This window comes from Microchirus variegatus (assembly GCF_963457635.1).
Source record: "Microchirus variegatus genome assembly, chromosome: 16".
Taxonomy (NCBI): domain Eukaryota; kingdom Metazoa; phylum Chordata; class Actinopteri; order Pleuronectiformes; family Soleidae; genus Microchirus; species Microchirus variegatus.
Window position 1 is genome coordinate 9827212 of NC_139817.1, and position 17950 is coordinate 9845161.

The 17950-nt window shown below is 42.3% G+C and overlaps 1 protein-coding gene across 1 annotated transcript in view; it reads left to right on the top strand.

Moving 5' to 3' along the window:
• exd3 (exonuclease 3'-5' domain containing 3) overlaps nt 1-17950 on the top strand; it is a gene marked incomplete at both ends in the record, with an annotated part of 37774 nt that overhangs the window by 18140 nt on the left and 1684 nt on the right. The gene's annotated exons all lie outside the window — the stretch shown is intronic.

The window sequence follows — 17950 nt, forward strand, 5'->3', positions numbered from 1 at the left end:
AATGAGAAAAACAGTGCGATTAAGATTTGGGAGGAGATGCAGAGGAACAGGAGGTCTGTGAGCAGGGAGACGTGAGGGGGGGGGGGGGGGAGAAAAAACAATACAAAGAAAATTGCAAAAGACAGAAAATGGCTGCACATGGTTGTGTATATGGTACATTTCTTTGAGGAAAATGTAGACGCACATAAATCATTCAACATGTGTGTGTGTGTGTGTGTGATTTGCTGGCCGGTGGAGGAGTTTTGACAGGGCAGAGCAGAGCATTCCTGCTGGGTGGTGATGTCATGAGAACTAGCTCTCCGCTTGCAGACAGACGGCCCTGTTTATGTTCCCCTCCAGAGGAGAAACCACACTGTGTGTGTGTGTGTGTATGTATAAATGTGTGTCTCTCTCTCTCTCAGTCTCTGACTGACTGTGTTATTGGCTCATGGGGGAGGTGGGGAAGCCAAGAGGCACTCGAGAGGGTCTACTTTCCCCTGCCGCTCAGGGGAGAGAGGGAACCACTTACTGATGCCCACCTCTCGAGCTGCACACAGAAAGAGGAAGTTTTCTCGTGTTTTGCAGAGCACAGTAGCCGCACAGCCAGACTGCACTGCTCAGAGCGATTGCCCTCTGCTTCTCAACGGTCTCCTAAGGGAGGCAGAATTCTTTTGCTGTATAATAACAAAGCTAAGGTCAACTAATGACAACAGTACCACACAGAATGCAGACATTAGTCCATTAAAAATGCATTATCCTTCACTTTGTTGTCGGCATTTGTTTACATGCAGAACTTTGGCTGAAATATAATTAATCTACGCCGAGAGCCGTAGGTCAAATGTGTGATGCAGAGAAAATATGAAAGTATATATTAACAACTGATTTCCTCCTTGGGAGTAAATAAACACATATTCTATTCTGAACCACACATTTTACATTGATAAAATGGTTTTCTAATAGGAAACTACAAAAAATATTGTGAGAACGAGCCCTAACATCCATGCCCCCCCCCCCTCCTCCAGATTCTTCTGGTTAGACTTTCTTTGTTTCTGTGGCCATGGTATAATGGTTTCCCTTGCGAGAGTGAAATGTGATCTTCGGTCTTTGCAGCTTAGTGGATCGTACATCATTCTCCCACACTCAACACTCGCTGCAAAACTGCAAACCTCCTGTGCTCAGTCAACCTGCGCTGCACACAACTGGTGCAATAAAAAAAAAAAAAAACTCGAGTCAGCCATGCTACTACCTGCCAGTGAGAAAGTACTGAGAGGTTTAACGCTGTTGTCATCACATCTCTGTGACACATGGGCTCACTGTGGTTGCACATACCAGTCCTCCACATGCAGTAGCCATTCTTTCTTAAATTATAAGTTAAAGATTAGACATTTCTGCAGAAAACATCAGGTTAAAGTGTTTTTAATACTGTGATTTGATTGCTGTTTAGAGCTACTTTACTGTAAGTTGAAGCCAAAAACACAAGAGACAGTTTTTTGTGAAGGCTCACAATTTAACAGGCTGACTTGGGGTCAGTCTTCTGATTGGTTTTACTGCGACTTGGACTTTTATTTGAGTTGAACTATGTTAAAAAACCACGCTATTGAACCTTGCCTAAGACTACAGCAATGTATAAGCTTGGTATACATAACTGCAGCAATGAGTTGATTTTAAACTTATAATTCATTGGCGTTTTAGAGTGAACACCTTTTTTAAATTTTCAGCTGCTTGAATGTGAATATTTCCTGGTTTCTTTTCCCCATATGACAACGAAATCATTAAATCTGAATATTGTGGTTTGTGGACAAAACAAGACATTTGAGAACATTAACAAATTGTGGTTTTGGTGAAACGCCAGTCAACATTTTTGAACATTTTCTGACATTGTGCAGAGCACATAACTCTCGAGAAGATAATCAACAGATTAATCGATGCAGCGCTACAGCAGAAATTTAACCGATATAAAACAATATTTGTCGAAAAGAGACACTTTTTTCCCTAGACAGGTGTGTGGGTTTAAATAACATCCCGTGTGGCGTAACAGGAGTTGTAGGAAGCAAATCATATTTATCCTTCCCTGCTGTGTTTTGCTAATGTTAGGTTACTGACTGCATAATTTTAGCTACCTTTTAGCTCATGATTGCCCGTGTCTCTGAGTGTTGAATGTGTGTGGTCTGTTGTCTGTGTTTAAAGACACACACACAAGAGTAGGGGTGTGTGATCACATGTGTCTTTCTGTCAGTTTTGGACACATTATATATATATAAATATATATATAAAACAGTTTGATTAGTTTTGTTTGAGATATAATAAGTGGTGGATGTTTCCCCATTTTGTAAGATGATTAAAAAGGGATCGCAAATCCTGGTCTACGGGAATCAGAGCCCTGCAGGTTTTAGTGCTAGCCATCATTAAACAGCTGATTTACACCTTCAGTGTCATGACAATGTGATTAATGCTACTGATAAGGCTAGACTGGGAACCACTGACACAATAACCCCTCTCCGCTGTTGGCTGAGTAGATTTTTTTTTTTCTTTCGACACCCTCAGTATGTGCACGCTGTGTGTGTGTGTGTGAAGTTTCACAGAACGAGTTGCGTCAACAATTAAATTTAAACCTCTTGGAGACAGAGATAATAGATGCTAACCCCCCACATTGTCTGTGGTTTGTGAACTCCACCACTGTACTCTGCGTGTGTGTGTGTGTGTGTGTGCGTGCATCTGTTGTGTTTGGAGGTTGGTTTCCGTAATGATGTTTTACTACTTTGATTAAGTTTTCTGTTTTTTTACTCGTCTCCCGTGTTTTAAAACTGGGAATGGTGTCATTGTGACTGTGTGTGTGTGTGTTTTCCACAGTGTATGCGCTAAAATGTAGGTCTCCTACAACATTCTTGAAATGTCTGATGTGTGTCCTTGTTTTTGCTGCTTGTACGTGCATGTGTAGGTCTTGTGGGAATGTAGGAGCCAGTTCAGCCTTAAAACCTAAAACTATGTCTTTCAGTGGCGCTGCCCAAAGCCTACAGTTTGCGTGATGTGATGCTATCTGGAGGTTAAGAGTCTGTTTGCTTTGGGAGCTCAGTTTTAGCGGGCACACACACACACACACACACACACACACTTGCTCTGTTTTGTTCTCTTTTTCTCCTCCGTTACTCACAGAGTCAGATTAAAGTGAAAGTTTCTTTGCAGGGTGGGAATGGCCACAGGCAGACACCCCCCAATCCACCCCCAGGGAGCAAAGAGGTAGAAAGCTGGAGAGGTCAGGCTACTTGGCCTGGGAAAAGCATGGACGAGCAAAGGGGGGGGGGGTGTAGATGGATTGAGAGGGGTAGTTTAATTGATTGAAATTGGAAAGACGAGAAAGGAGAATGTAAGGAGTTATTTAATTTTATTTAAAACTCCCTTTTAACAGGAAGAAATCTGACGGAACCAGACTCAAACATGTGCAGCCATCTGCCTAGACAGGTTGTGGTGAAAGAAACAAGTGGGGGAGAGGTCCTGAATGAATAGGTTTTACAAATATTATTAATTAGTGTTCCACTCCAGGTTTAAGAGAGCGAGGGTGGCGTTATTGTTCAAGTGTAAGGTTTTGTGTTACTTTAAAACTGCATACATATACCTTACTTTCTGGATGCAGTCCAATAAAGACATTGAGAAATAATTGCACTGTTGCACTGCCATGATAGCATTGCTAAATTAACAAATCTAAAGGTGGCAGAAGGAATACAGAGAGGTCGTATGTGAAAAACATGCATAAAGCAAATGATAGGGAGGAAGGTTGGTCCACGCTCTTAGAAATAAGGGTTCCAAAAGAGTCCTTCTACAAGCGCTGAGGTTCTACCTGAAACCATTTGCTTCTGTTCTGAAAAACCCTTTCCCGAAGAAAGGCTTTTTCAAGGGTTCTTGGTAACACTAATGGTTCCAGTAAGAACCATTTTGATCCAGAGAACCCTTTAAAACCCCTTTCCTGAATCTACCTGGAGCCAAAAAGGGTTTTCCCTTGAGGACAAGCACGAAGAACCTTATATGGTTCTACTTAGCACTTTTATTTCTAAGCGTGCAGTATAGAAAACAAGTTTTCACAAAATGCAGAAAGAGGGAAAAACTTCACATTTTGGGTTAATAACGCGACATTAAGTAAGAGTAATTTCTACTGGGAGACACAAGAGATATAAATGGAATGGAAAATAAGATGGACACTAGGTACTTTAAAAAAAGACCAATGATGCGCCACTTGCGTCTTTCCCCATTTCCTCCTCCTCCTCCTCCTCCTCCTCCTCCTCCTCCTCCTATTTTAGGCCAAGGAGAACCAGCATCTGATGTTTCTCATAGGAAATGCATGCCAACATTTTAACTCATGATGTGACGTCGAAGAAATGTTTTTATACATGCATATTTGTGTGTACGCAGAATTGCCTATGGACTAAATACAAACATAGCAAACAAAAATAATCACAGCTTCTGGTACATTTTGTTGTGTTTTTAGCAAAATAAACATTAGTTTCTAAATATGGCCACAGCAAGAGACACCAGCCCTGATCAGAAAGTAACATCATAAACATTATTTGTTTGTTTTTGCAAAATTGACATTTTGTCCACAGATATGTCAAAGCATTGACGACCAAATATAGACACAATCCGCAAACTTGACATGTGTGCAGCTGAGATTAAAATCAAGGCAGCATTTGATCCAAGCTATGTTTACCACTCGTATAATAAATGCAGCAATGACTTCTCCGTTCTAACACATCAACCTGGGAATGAATGTCACAGCTGCTGTAATCCCACCTCAAGATTATATATATATATCACGTTACACCAGTAATCGGTGCAGCCAATCCACGTATACTTGCCATTTTGATCTCATCTGCGCACATCTGTAAAACATTATAGCTGCACCTTGCACAGTTGTGACACTGTTGCAGTGGGGGGAAAAAAATCTCTCTCTTCAAACGTGTGCATTTTCTGCCAAAGCACTCACACAAGCTCTGTGGCTGAGTCTCTGCTTCACAACCACATCCTGCCATAATATAGCGTCATGCTCTATGAAGGATTTATTGATCTTTAAACGTGTTCTATTTGTCGTTTTCTTCTTCTATGTTAATCACTTTCTGCTATGAGTGTTCTGTGACTTGTGTTGGATGGAGGTCGTTTATGAATCATTACTCTGATTTTTTATTTTTTTGAACCACTGCAGTCATCTCACTGCTGAGGTCGTGTAAAACTTTCAAGTCTGAGTGCTTGCGTGTTTGCAAGTGAGCGTTTAGAGGTGCATGTTTGTGGGTGTGCCTGGGTGTGTGATGGTGTAGTATTAGTGTGCAGTTTGGGTGTGGGTGTTTGTGGTCAAGGGTGTAGTCTTTTTTTCTTTTTTTTTTTTTTTTGTTGTTGCGTGGGACACTGCGCTATCTGCGAACTCTTGGACCATTGAAGTGTGTGCGTGTGAGAAGGGGAGCTTTCAGCGTGTCCCACCGACCTCCAGCAAAGCTGCATATCCATTAATGAATTAATGCAGCAACTCAAGCCGCCCAGCGTCTCCTCTTTGTTGCCAGTGGAAACCAGAGGTGACTGGAGTGCCTGAGTACCTGTCTGTCTGGATGATCCCATGGATCTCCTGCACACACGCATACACACACTCACAGGACTCCTTGGACGTAGGGAGCCCTTTCTTTCTTTCTTTCTTTCTTTCTTTCTTTCTTTCTTTCTTTCTTTCTTTCTTTCTTTCTTTCCCTCCATTTTCCTGCTGTCTATTTTGGTCAACTGGTGGCCTGTTCCCACAGTGCTGCTGTTCCCATGGTTATCGCCGCGGAGATAGCGAATGGGGGTTGGAGCGGTGGTGGTGGTGGTGGTGGTGGTGGTGGGCTTGACAGAGAGCGGGAGAGACAGCGTTGCTCTGTTCGAAGAGATAGGGGACTCTGTAGATGCAGGGGAGGTGGGGGTGAAGTGGGGCCTGGGGGTTGGGGTGGGGGTGAATGAAGGGTATGGGGCTGTGCGTTGGTGTGTGTGAGTGTGTGTGATGTGTAGCTCCCATGAACATCACAGGTGGCCCGTGAGGATTGAGTCAGTGTGCGTCGTCTTTGATAGATGTATGGTTTTTAATTGAGTCTGTCAGGAGGTGATATGTCAGTCAGTATTTTTAAAAGTGTCACTCAAAAAAAACCCAAAAAAACATCAGTTGCGAGCATTATAACAGACACAGGGCGTATTATAATTATAGATATATTGTCATAAAGACCGTTACATATTTCTCACCTATGTCATTCTGAGGTCATACACCATTTCCTGAGATCAAAAATAGAGGTGTGATACAAAAACAGAGGTGGCAAAGGAAGTACTTTGGGGCTGGGAGCTGTTTTTGGGGGGGGAGGGGGCACAGCGAAAGGAGTGGGGGGGGGGGTGTGCGGGTGAGAGAGTGCGGGGCTCAGAAAGAGGGACGGATTCAGTTCCCACACTTCTAATTACTGTGTCACTGGAGACTGAAAGGGGACTGCCCCTGGCCCTAGGGAATTTGCTGTGGCTGGTCGCAGAGAGGGAGCAGCGGTGGAGGGAGGGGAAGGGAAGGGAAGGGAACTGAGCAGGGGAGGGGAGAGGAGGAGGAGGAGGAGGGGGGGGGGGAAAGCGGAATTAAAGAGGGTGTATGTCACAGGAACTCTCTCTATCCTCCTTTCTAGTGGTTTCACCTCATTGCATTCACACTGGAGGTGAACCCCCTTCACCGTGAGTGCTCTGCCCTCCTCGGCCTAAACACCCTAACCCCTCACCTCCGACCCACTTCTCCTTAACCTGTTATTGGTCTTCCTTTCTCTCCGCAACCATCGTTCGCCAATCTCGCCATCATCTACTTCCTCCTTTTTTTTTTTACCCTCACTACTCCACTCCTCTTTCTTTTTTAATCACTCTCTCTCTACCTCAATGCCTTTCCAATGCCGTGTCCTTCTCCTGTGTCCCATGTTGACATGAACAAGGCTGCCAGAGATGCTTTGAAGTGAGTTTGAACTCTCACACACACACACACACACACACACACTCACGCACGATGCCTTATCCTGCATCATTACTGCCACTTAACCCCGAGCCCTTTCTCCTCTTTTATTTGCCTTCATCTCAACCTCCCATAGCCTGTCCACTGTGAGTTGTGTGTGCGTGCGTGAGTGTCCTGATAAAACCTGCGATGTGTGTTAGGCAGCCATATGTGTGTCTGTGTAGCACACTGTGGTCTGGAGTTTGATGTTTGAAGCAGTAATGTTGTTCCTATCTGCTTCAGAATCTCACGCTGCCGGTCGACCACTGCTGGTGCTAATAAAATGACATCTGAACGCAGCTTTGTGTTCCTTTGTTCTGTATTGACCACCAGTCTTTTTGATTGTGCCCCACGTCTATCAAAATACCAGTAACACTTTGTAAAATAGCTGCTATTGCTTACAACACATGCCAGCTGCTGCACTGTCAGCATGCTGTCTTGTAGCAGTGACTGTCATTGATTATAAGTTTTAAGTCTAACAACTCTTAGCTTTGGTGTTGTCTGAGGTCGTGGTTCACTGTTTGCAGCTGCCATTCACCTTGATGTTAGTGTTGTTTATCTTGCTTCTTCTTCATGCATTTCACCTCATGTCTGCAGTGCTTGCTGCGTTTCTATGCTGCTCTCTTTCTTTCCGAGGAAAACGACATCGGGATTTAACATCTACAGTATTCTCGCTCTGTGCATCTGTAGAAAAACAACTTCAAATCCCATTTCCTTAAAAGTAGGCATGTATCTGTGTGGTAACAGGCAAGGATATGAAAATTAGGTATAAAAGGAGCTTACATTAAAGGTTTAGTCTTTGCAATCAAGGCTGGTTCCAAATTTTGTGAAATCTGTCAAATGTGTCGGGTCAAAGGTCATTTTGCTCAGAGCAACATTACAACCAATTCTACAGGACTACAGGACATACTGTTGTGAAAAGACAGAAAGTGCTGTGTGAACATCGAGCCCTCTGGCAGCAAGACATGCAACCTGAAACTGTGGAAACCATGATATCAATTTTGCACAGTTCAGTGAGTTCTCATCTGATGAGATAGACTAAAAGAAGTGCAAATGTTAGCAACGAAAGATGCAAAAACAAACACATGGGATGGTATGGGGGTCCGTTACCGCCCACAGCATGCGTGGTCTGCTTAAAGTGCCATTAATGCAGAGGCTTATATTGGAATTTGGGAGAGAGATCCACTACCGTTCAAAAGTTTGGGGGTCACCTATACAATTTGTTGGTGTTTTCCATTAAAAGTCACACTTTTATTCATCAAAAGAGTTGCAAAATGAATAGAAAATATAGTCAAGGCATTGACAAGATTAGAAATTCTAAATAATAATTTTGCACCAGCAAAACTGTTTTCAGCTGTGGTAACATCATTGCACAATCATCCAATAGCCTTCTAACGCGATTAGCACTAACACTGGAGAGATGGTTGCTGGAAATGGGCCGCAATACATCTATGTGCATATTCCATTAAAAACCAGACGTTTGCAGCTAGAATAGTCGTTTACCACATTAACAAAGTATAGAAGTGTATTTCTGATTAATCTAATGTTATATTCATTGAAAAAAAGTGTTTTTCCTTCAAAAATAAGGACATTTCTAAGTGAGCCCAAACTTTTGAACGGTAGTGTGCTATATGTTTGTGTCTTTTACCAGGATCCCTGTGTCTATTTCAACAGAAAAAAAGCCAGGACTTGTTCTACACACATTGCAACAGTGTGGCTTAGTAGACAGAGTGTGTGTGTGTGTGTGTGTGCTCGCTTAAATGTCCTATTTACAGTCCAGATCTGTCTCCTGTTGGAAATGTATGATGCAATATGAAAAACTGTTCCAGTCTTGTGGCACAGTAAGCATGAGAACAGTTAGTGTTAACATTTAAAAGGTGACTTCACTGTGTTTGTACTTTAGGAACTTCCTCAATTGTGCAGGCATTCAAATTTCTGCCATTTAAGCCGTGCTTATAAAAACGATTTGCTGGTACCTCACCCAGACTCCAACACCTTGTCTGTCAAGAAACCATGTGCCAGAGTCACTTTCCTTTTTTCCTCTCTCGACGCATTTCAGGGAGAGAACAGACCGAACCAGCAGCAGCCGCAGTCAGCACTGTCAATATTTACGGTACTGGGTGATTCACCCTGCGTTACAATAACATTCCCTGCATGCCTGCGTGCCTCTACATCAGGAGGAGATGAGAAAGATGGAAAAATGAGAGAAGAGGGAAAGATGGGGGCTCCGGGGTGAAATATGCACCAGCAGCGATAAATGTTTGAGCAAAGGAATCTGCCGGTGGCTCTCCCATGACGGGACTGTCTGTTTATGCATGTGTGCGCATATGGTAGTTCAGGTTGATGGATTCAAGTTGAGTGGGAGGAATTTCTGTTTGGGCTGTGTATGTGTGTGTGTGTGTGTGTGTGTGTGTGTGTGTGTGTGTGTGTGTGTGTGTGTGTGTGTGTGTGTGTGTGTGTGTGTGTGTGTGTGTGTGTGTGTGTGTGTGTGTGTGTGTGGGCGTAGTGACAGTTTGAGAACTGTTAGCGCATGTTGTGGATGTCGTAATATAGGGTTGATCGGGTGCAGTGAAGGCCTGGGAAAAAACGAGCCCAATGAGACAGTTTTAGGATGTAAACGTGTGTGTGTGTGTGTGTAAACGTCACTAGACAGAGACAAATGGTGACGACGCATTTGCTCTGCATTTGAGAGAACCACTTGTTGTTGGGTTTTTTTTATTACACATATGACAGGAGCACAAAACCCACCATTTGGCTCCCTCATCAATTGTGTTTTCCAAAAAAGGAAACAGGATGCAAGCAAGTTTCACACAGCTCCGTGCAGTAAAGCAGGTGCCACTTCCACTCACCTGATCCTTGTTAGCAGGGTGTGATACAATCCACAGTTGTGTTTTTTTTATTACATGGGATTTCCCCCAAGATCAAACCAGAGAGTGCTCAAATGAACCCTTTAACACCGAGCGCATCGCAGACGACACGTTTAGCGTAATTACGCGAGAAGTTGAAGTGGTTATCACGGTAATTTCGCTCACGCTGTTTCAGGAAGCTGTCGTCTTTGTCACCAGGGAGGAAAGAGTTCTACATAGTTTCCTGTTTTTGGACATTGAAACAAAGACTCTAACAAATGTTATTTTAAATATGATTTGTACGGTTACAAATTTCAAATTTAACATGCAAAACATGATGTTCATGTACTACAGTGTCTTTTTTTTAAATAAAGCATTTTTAACCTTAAAACATTATTTCAACATGCAGTAAATTATAAATAACTGGCAGATATTGAAGGATATTCTGGAAAAATGGGCAAAAACACTTAGTTACATGGCATTTTCTGGCACTTTTCTGGTTAAAATCAGCAAAAGAAAAGTCCAGATTGACATTTTGAGGCTTAGGTGTTAAATGGTTAAGTTTTATTTACATTTTCTCTACATTTTTAAGATGTAAACTGGACTAGAAATGGTCCATATATGATTTAAAACACAGCTTGTTGTCCTTTTTAATATTAATCAATTGTAGAAACTGTTGCCGGTTCATTTTCTGTACTGAGACTGGACACAGGCCGTTCCAAAGCCATTATATTCAGAGGTTAAGCCCCTGATAACAGAACTCTGGAGTCTTTACAGCCCAACACTGATACTGAAATCAAATAATATTACAGTTGTGAAACAGTCGTGCAAAGGGATGAATGCCTCGTGTCACAGATCACGTCGTCTGTAAAACTTGTTTAGACTGGTTGTTTTAATTTGAACCCATAAAACGCAAGAAATCAATAGAGGCTGTCTTTCGGTTTAATCCAGCTTTTTATGTTTTTTTTTACACAAGCTGTTTTATCCCTCTTTAAAATCCATCGCCCATTGAACGCTTTTGTCAATGGGTCTTTTCAGCATGCTGTTTTCTTGAGCTGTTTGGCTTAGGCTGGCCCCAGCTATCTGGTGTCTGAAGAGAGACGGAGGGGAAAAAAACCCGAAAAAAACAGAGTACTTGGAGATGGAAAGAAAGAAAGAAAGAGGTTAGAGGTGAGAGACAACCGGAGAGAAGGAGAGCTGGAGACTGGTGAGGAGGGGGTAGAGAACGCTTCAATCACGGCATTTAACAAGAGCGAAGACACAGGTTTAACTGGGGAGACGGAGAGATAGAGGTGGAGGTTGAAGGTTGAAGGTTGAGTGGGTAAAAAGAAGAAATCCGAATGAACTGACTGTGCCAAAACAACAGAGAGCTTTAGTGCTATTTGTGTGACCGCTAGACGGTTATCTGCCGGACTCCAGACGATTATCTTCTTCATTACTCATGAGCTCTAATAAAGAGGGAAAAGACGGGGTGAAGAAAAGAGGAGAAACGTTGGGACCGAGTGGTGGGTGAAAAAAAACCAAAAAGAGCTTGAGCAAGTAATGCATTCAATTTCCAATAGTTGTTCGACATAATATGTTGGTCATCTCTTCATCATCTGTTGATCAGTAGTTACAACTACAATATGTGCACAAAATCACAATATTCATTTTCACAATCTAAAGTTATACCAACATGAAACAAACACAATGCAGCACACAAACACCTAAAAAGTATATTATAGGTCCCATATTATCCCCTATTTCTCCAAGTTAAACTAGTTCCATTGTGTCCTAATGAACATGTCTGTGACATGCTTTGGTCAAAATACCTTAAGGATGAAGCACCACAGCAGTTCAATCACCCTGCCAAAACAGCCCTGTTCAGAACGCTCGGTTTAGTAGCATCTCTTTAAAGAAAAAAAAAGGAAAACGAAACTTAAGGCACAGGAAATGACATCAGCCACAGAGGCTACTGGGAGCTAACAGCAGTTAGCATTTGGAAAAGTGATCATTTGCAGGCTCTAGCAGGCACATTGCCGTCATATATAACATGTATCCACTGGACAGATAAATCCTCTGAGGCTGGAAGTTTGTGTAGAACTCTGTGCTGCACTGTGGAGCCAAGAATATAACTTTTTGGTGCATTATTTAATAAATCTAAAGCAACTGGCCATAAAATCCTCCTAATATGTCACAGAGACTCAGGAATAATGTTCATATAACAAACTGAACTCACCAACAACAATACAGCCAAAATATTTGCATGAAAAAAAATATTTTGCAGACTGCAAAACCAACCACGGGTTGCCAGTTATGTCAGAAAACGAAATCTAAAAGACCTCGGTATTTTGAATTTGAATGTGGTAAACGTTTTTGGCTACATTCTTACATATGGCACCTTTAAGTGTCAAAAATAAGACATTATCTACCTAAAAGGGGCAATGTAGGATGGATGTGACAGACATAATGATCATAGACCCTTTTTTTTTAAATTGGAATATATGTACAAAACACTCACTGGCCACTTTATTGGGTAAAGAGACACCTAATAAAGTGGCGGGAGTGACACCCGGTGTGATCTCTTGCTGCTGTTTTAACACACATCTGCTTCAGGAAGTGTTCATGGATCGTCTATGGAGACGTTGATGGAAACGAGTGGTTGTTTGAGTTCATATCCAACAAGTTTGGACATTCTCCTCTGATCTCTGCTGTCAAATGAGGCAGAGAAGTGGCAGTCCTCAATGGATATTTCCACTGTCAAACATACCAAAGTTCCTCCCTTAAATCACCTTTCATTCCTGCTCTGATGCTCAATTCAGCAGGTTGCTTCGTCCAATTCCACGTGCCTGAACGCACTGAATTGCTGAAGGTGATATCGCTGCGTGCATAATTTGAGTTAGCAAAGGAGATGAACAGGTGTACCTTCATGAAGTGGGGAGTGTGTACGTGTATATATGTATATGTGTGTGTGCACATATGCCAAAAAGCTTTCACTTTTACAACTTAAGTGGATGATTTGCATTGACTTTAATGTCAGGAAGGAAATAATGTCTTCTCTATAATTTGTTGGTTCATGCAGGTGAAATGACAGGGTGCAACACGATTAAAGCAAGCGTGTGTGTGTGTGTGTGTGTGTGTGTGTGTGTGTGTGTGTGTGTGTGTGTATGAGAGAGAGTTTTTACATCTTCTCCATGCTTTTGTGGAATGTGAAAGTGTGTGTGTGTGTGTGTGTGTGTGAGTGAGTGAGGTGAGTCAGAGGAAGGTGTGTGTGATGTCAAGCCCAGACAGGCTCAGTTGTGGTCGTCCAAGTTCAGGTTTGCTGTCAGGTGGTAGTGGTTAGTTAACAGAGCTGGTAATTACTTCAGACTTTTTGCGCCGAGACACTGGCCAGACACTGTCAGGATCCTGTGGGAAAGTACATTTACTAGGTCACTGCAGTAAGAGAAAACCCTTTAACCGATATTTACCGGGACTTTAATTTGAAAGAACAAACAAAAAAAAACAGCTCGTGAGCAGCACAAGAATGATAATTATGTCATAACAGAGTTTTAAAAAGGTTTCACCTGGCTGTAGAAAAAACTTGATTCAATTGAATATACTTGCACTCACATGTTGCAGTTACCTTGTCTTCAAATACATGCCCTTTAAAAAGTATTATAGCCTTTATAGACCACTGGATGGAACGTTATGCTTTTTGTGCTGCTAAATATGCTAGAATATTAGTTTTTTTCAGTAATCCGACAAACTTCTCATCATCTGGATTGATTAACTGAGTAATTTCCCTACTTATTATATCACATCCATTTTTTTTCTACACAGCCCTTCGTTAAAAATGTGAATCTAGTTGCATTTCAAATGTATATATTTACTGGTTGAGATGTATAAAAACAAAACTTAATTTCCTTATCTGCTCTCGATTCTTTGGCTTCTGGCAGTTTGACAAATACTCTTCAGGTTTAATGTTACACTACAACACAAACAACGACTCGTCAGCACTGAAATTAAGTTCTTGAAATGGGAGAGCACTCAAAGTTAAATATTTCTAATTGAAATCACTAGACAAGTAGATTGCTAGTAGTTGAAAAGCATTCAAAACACATAAAATGACTGTGGGAAAACGAGGGGGAAAAGACATTGCTTGAATCTCTTTACATTTCTGTGTCCGTATGGTTTTTCCAGTTTAGCATACCATCTCTCTTACAGCGGAGTCACACCTTCATTATTTCACATATAAAACAAAGACGACAGGGAAGCAAAGATGCCAAGCATTGGTTAATGAGAGCGAGGTGTTTTTGATTTAGTGTCGTTTCTTTAACCCTTTAACACCAAGCGTATCGCAGATGACACAATTGTGCAAGTCTGAGACGTTGCAAGTCAAAGCCGACATTGTGGTTTTTACGGTAATTTCGCTCGCGCTGTTGCAGGAAGCCGGCGAATCAGCCAATCTTTGTCAGCAGAGAGGAGAGAGTTGGAAAAACGCCTGTACATAGTTTCCATTTTTTGGCCTGTTTTTGCACATTGAGACATAGACTCAAACATGAGTTATTTTGACTATGTTTTCTTACTGTTCAAATGTCAAATCTACACTATTTACACTATGTTAACGTGCAGTATTTTGTAAACAACTCCCAGATATTAAGTTATTCTGGAAAAATGGACAAAAGCACTTACTCATGGGACATTTTCTGGCCCTTTTATGGTTAAAATAAGCAAAAAAAAAAAACAGTCCAAAATAAGGATTTAAAAGGGTTAAAAATACACATACTGTGTTGTGTATGCTTCAGTCCACAGCAACTTTGGACAATAGAATATTTTTCACCTTCATCAGGAGTGGAAAAAGACAGCATTTTTCAAAGGAAAATGATGATGCAGTACTTGCTCTTCTTCTCTGTTCCCACGCTGCCCCTTACCTGACTAACCACAATTTGAATCAAATCACCAGTGCCCAATTGGCTGTTCCAACCATGTGACCTACATCGGCCCTCAAACATTTTCCCATGGGAGCTGCCTACAGAGCCGCTGCGCTGTGTGTGTGTGTGTGTGTGTGTGTGTTTGAGCCACCCACCCCCTCCTCCCTCTCTTTCCTACCTCCTTTCCACTATCCCCCTTTCTCTCCTCTTTTTTTTTTCCACCACCTCCCATCCTTTGAAACACAGTATCACACTTTAGATAGCCTTTGTTGTCACGGCAAGGAGCATTCTTTCTCTGCAGCGGCCACACGGAGTGTGAGAATGCAGAAAGAACAAAGCACAGAGTTAGGACATGAAGAAATACAGCAAATACTGAACACCTATGGAAGCCTAAATAATTATAATAATAAAAAAGAAAAGCATTATTTTGTTATTCACGATTGTGGATTTTACCAAGCTATTTTGTGCTCGTACTTTGCGAGAAGAACGCCGCCTTAAAGCGGAGGATTGGATTTCAAATTGGCATGTTTAGATGCCAAGGGAAGGGACGAGCCGCCAAAAAACACACATTAATACACATATCAGTAACATGGTAGCAGTTAAAGCTCACCAGCCTGCACAGAGTGCCACATTCTGCTCTTTATCATGATGATTTTGTTGTGTCGCGACACATTTTTAATGGATTCGACATCGCCTTGGAGCCTCGTGTGTTTGCTGTGACAATCGCATGCCCTAAAATTGTGTCTTTATCTTCTGCAGAACGTCAAAAACAGGGAAAACAAATGTCGCCAGTGTCGTCCAGTGCGACCCAGTTTCCAGGCTTAGGTGAAGCCGCAGGATAACCATCTGTGTTCATTCACGTGTAATTTCTCACCACAGTAGCCAAGCACATTTTGTCATCTCCACGAGAGCCATTAATGTCTGACCACAAATGTGTTGCATCACTAAATATGTCATTGCGACCTGTGCAATGTCACACTGGAGTCCATGTATGTGTGTGTGTGTGTCTAATAGATCTCTGCATATTTTATCTCGCTGTGTTTTGATTAATTACCATCAGAATTATTTCCATCCAGGTTGCGTGTGTGCGAGGCTGTGTGCGTGTGTGCCTGTCTGTCCGTGGCTTAGCCTTGAGAGTTCAGAGCAGGTTCTGGCTTGCTCAACTCTGGGAAACTTTTGAGCTGAGCAAATAGCTGGGTCTGTTTTCCTGGCTGCCGCCGCCGCCACACTCGTATGTGTGAGCCGTGAATACGGTCCCTGAGCATTTGTATGCATGTGGGTTTGTGTGCACACTGTAATGTACTTGAGTTGTGAACATGTGAAGTGTTTTGTCTGTGGATTTATTGTATGTTTGCTTGTTAACTTATGTGCGGACTAGTTTGACTATCAGACTTTACCTTAGTCGGGTCATTTTGAGGTGAAAAGGAGATTTTAGCCTGTCCTCATAAAGTCAGAGATCTGTTTTGGAACTTATAATCGTAAGTATCTAACGTTTGTCAGATTATAAACGTTAGATCCAATTATTTTGTCGGATGTCAACGGGGAAAACACTTGGGGAACGAGTTCCAGATGGACCGTGACTACAAGCCAGAGACTACTTCCGGTCCATTGAGCTGTGACTCCAAAAGTCAGTAGCCAATCAGCAGGCAGCTTCCTATGGCCCGCCCACAGTCAGAATCGCAAACAAAAAAACCATGTTGCAAAGAACAAATCAAAGAGCTCAAAGAACAAATCAGAGAGCTCAAAGAACAAATCAGGGAGCGCAAAGAACAAATCAGAAAGTGCAAAGAACAAATCAGAGAGTGCAAAGAACAAATCAGAGAGTGCAAAAAACAAATCAGAGAGTGCAAAGAACAAATCAGAAAGTGCAAAGAACAAATCAGAGAGTGCAAAGAACAAATCAGAGAGTGCAAAAAACAAATCAGAGAGTGCAAAGAAGAAATCAGGGAGCGCAAAGAACAAATCAGGGAGTGCAAAGACGAAATCAGGGAGTGCAAAGAACAAATCAGCGAGCACAAAGAACAAATCAGAGAGCACAAAGAACAAATCAGAGAGCGCATAGAACAAATCAGGGAGCGCAAAGAACAAATCAGGGAGCGCAAAGAACAAATCAGGGAGCGCAAAGAACAAATCAGCGAGCGCATAGAACAAATCAGGGAGCGCATAGAACAAATCAGGGAGCGCAAAGAACAAATCAGGGAGTGCAAAGAACAAATCAGAGAGCACAAAGAACAAATCAGAGAGCGCAAAGAACAAATCAGGGAGTGCAAAGAAGAAATCAGGGAGCACGAAGAACAAATCAGGGAGCGCAAAGAAGAAATCAGGGAGCGCAAAGAACAAATCAGGGAGTGCAAAGAAGAAATCAGGGAGCGCAAAGAACAAATCATAGTGTGCAAAGAACAAATCCAAATCAGAGAGCGCAAATCAGGGAGTAAAAATAATAAAATACAATATTTTGCAATGATTAGATGGATATTTTGTTTGCTTTGCGAAAACTGTTGTAATAAGTGTCCTCACAAAGATAGGTGTGTATATTTCTCGTCTTCAAGGAGACCAGAGTTTGGTCCTAAAGAGGCAGAACCTCATTTCTGAGGAACTGGCTGTGGTTAAGGTTAGTCATTAACTGGTTATGGTTAAAGTTAGGGATAATGCTAAGCTCGGATCTCGGAAATGAATGAAATTAAATACAGTGTCCTTAGAAGAATAACTGTGCAAACCTGTGTGCGTGCGTGTGTGTGTGTGTGTGTGTGCGTGTTGTGGGATTAAGTCGGACTGCAAAAGAGGAGAGCACAGAATTCCACTGAGGGACAGATGAGCTTCATTCCCACAGGCAAAGACAGGAGATGACACCTCTGCCGTTCCCACACCTCCAGTGTCTAGCCACTTTCTCGTATCCTGACCTCAGTCACCGCAGAGGCAAACACACCGCTCCGCATGTGCACACACAGCGAAGACGTAACTCTGCAGCGGGGCGGGTCGCCGTGTGTATGCCTCTGATTTTGCCGTCGTCGCCGTCATTATACATTTTCTGGATAAAGACAGACAAACTGGCTCTGAGTGTGAAAGCTCAAAGCTTTTGTGAGGCCCCGTGAAGCCTGGGTTTGATTTGCAGCCCACCTCTAAGTGGAATGTTGTTTGCTGGGTGGAGCTCAGGTGTGTTGACAAGGCTTTTAGCACTGACACGCTGTCAGGATGGCTTACAGACGAGTGTGTGTTTGCAA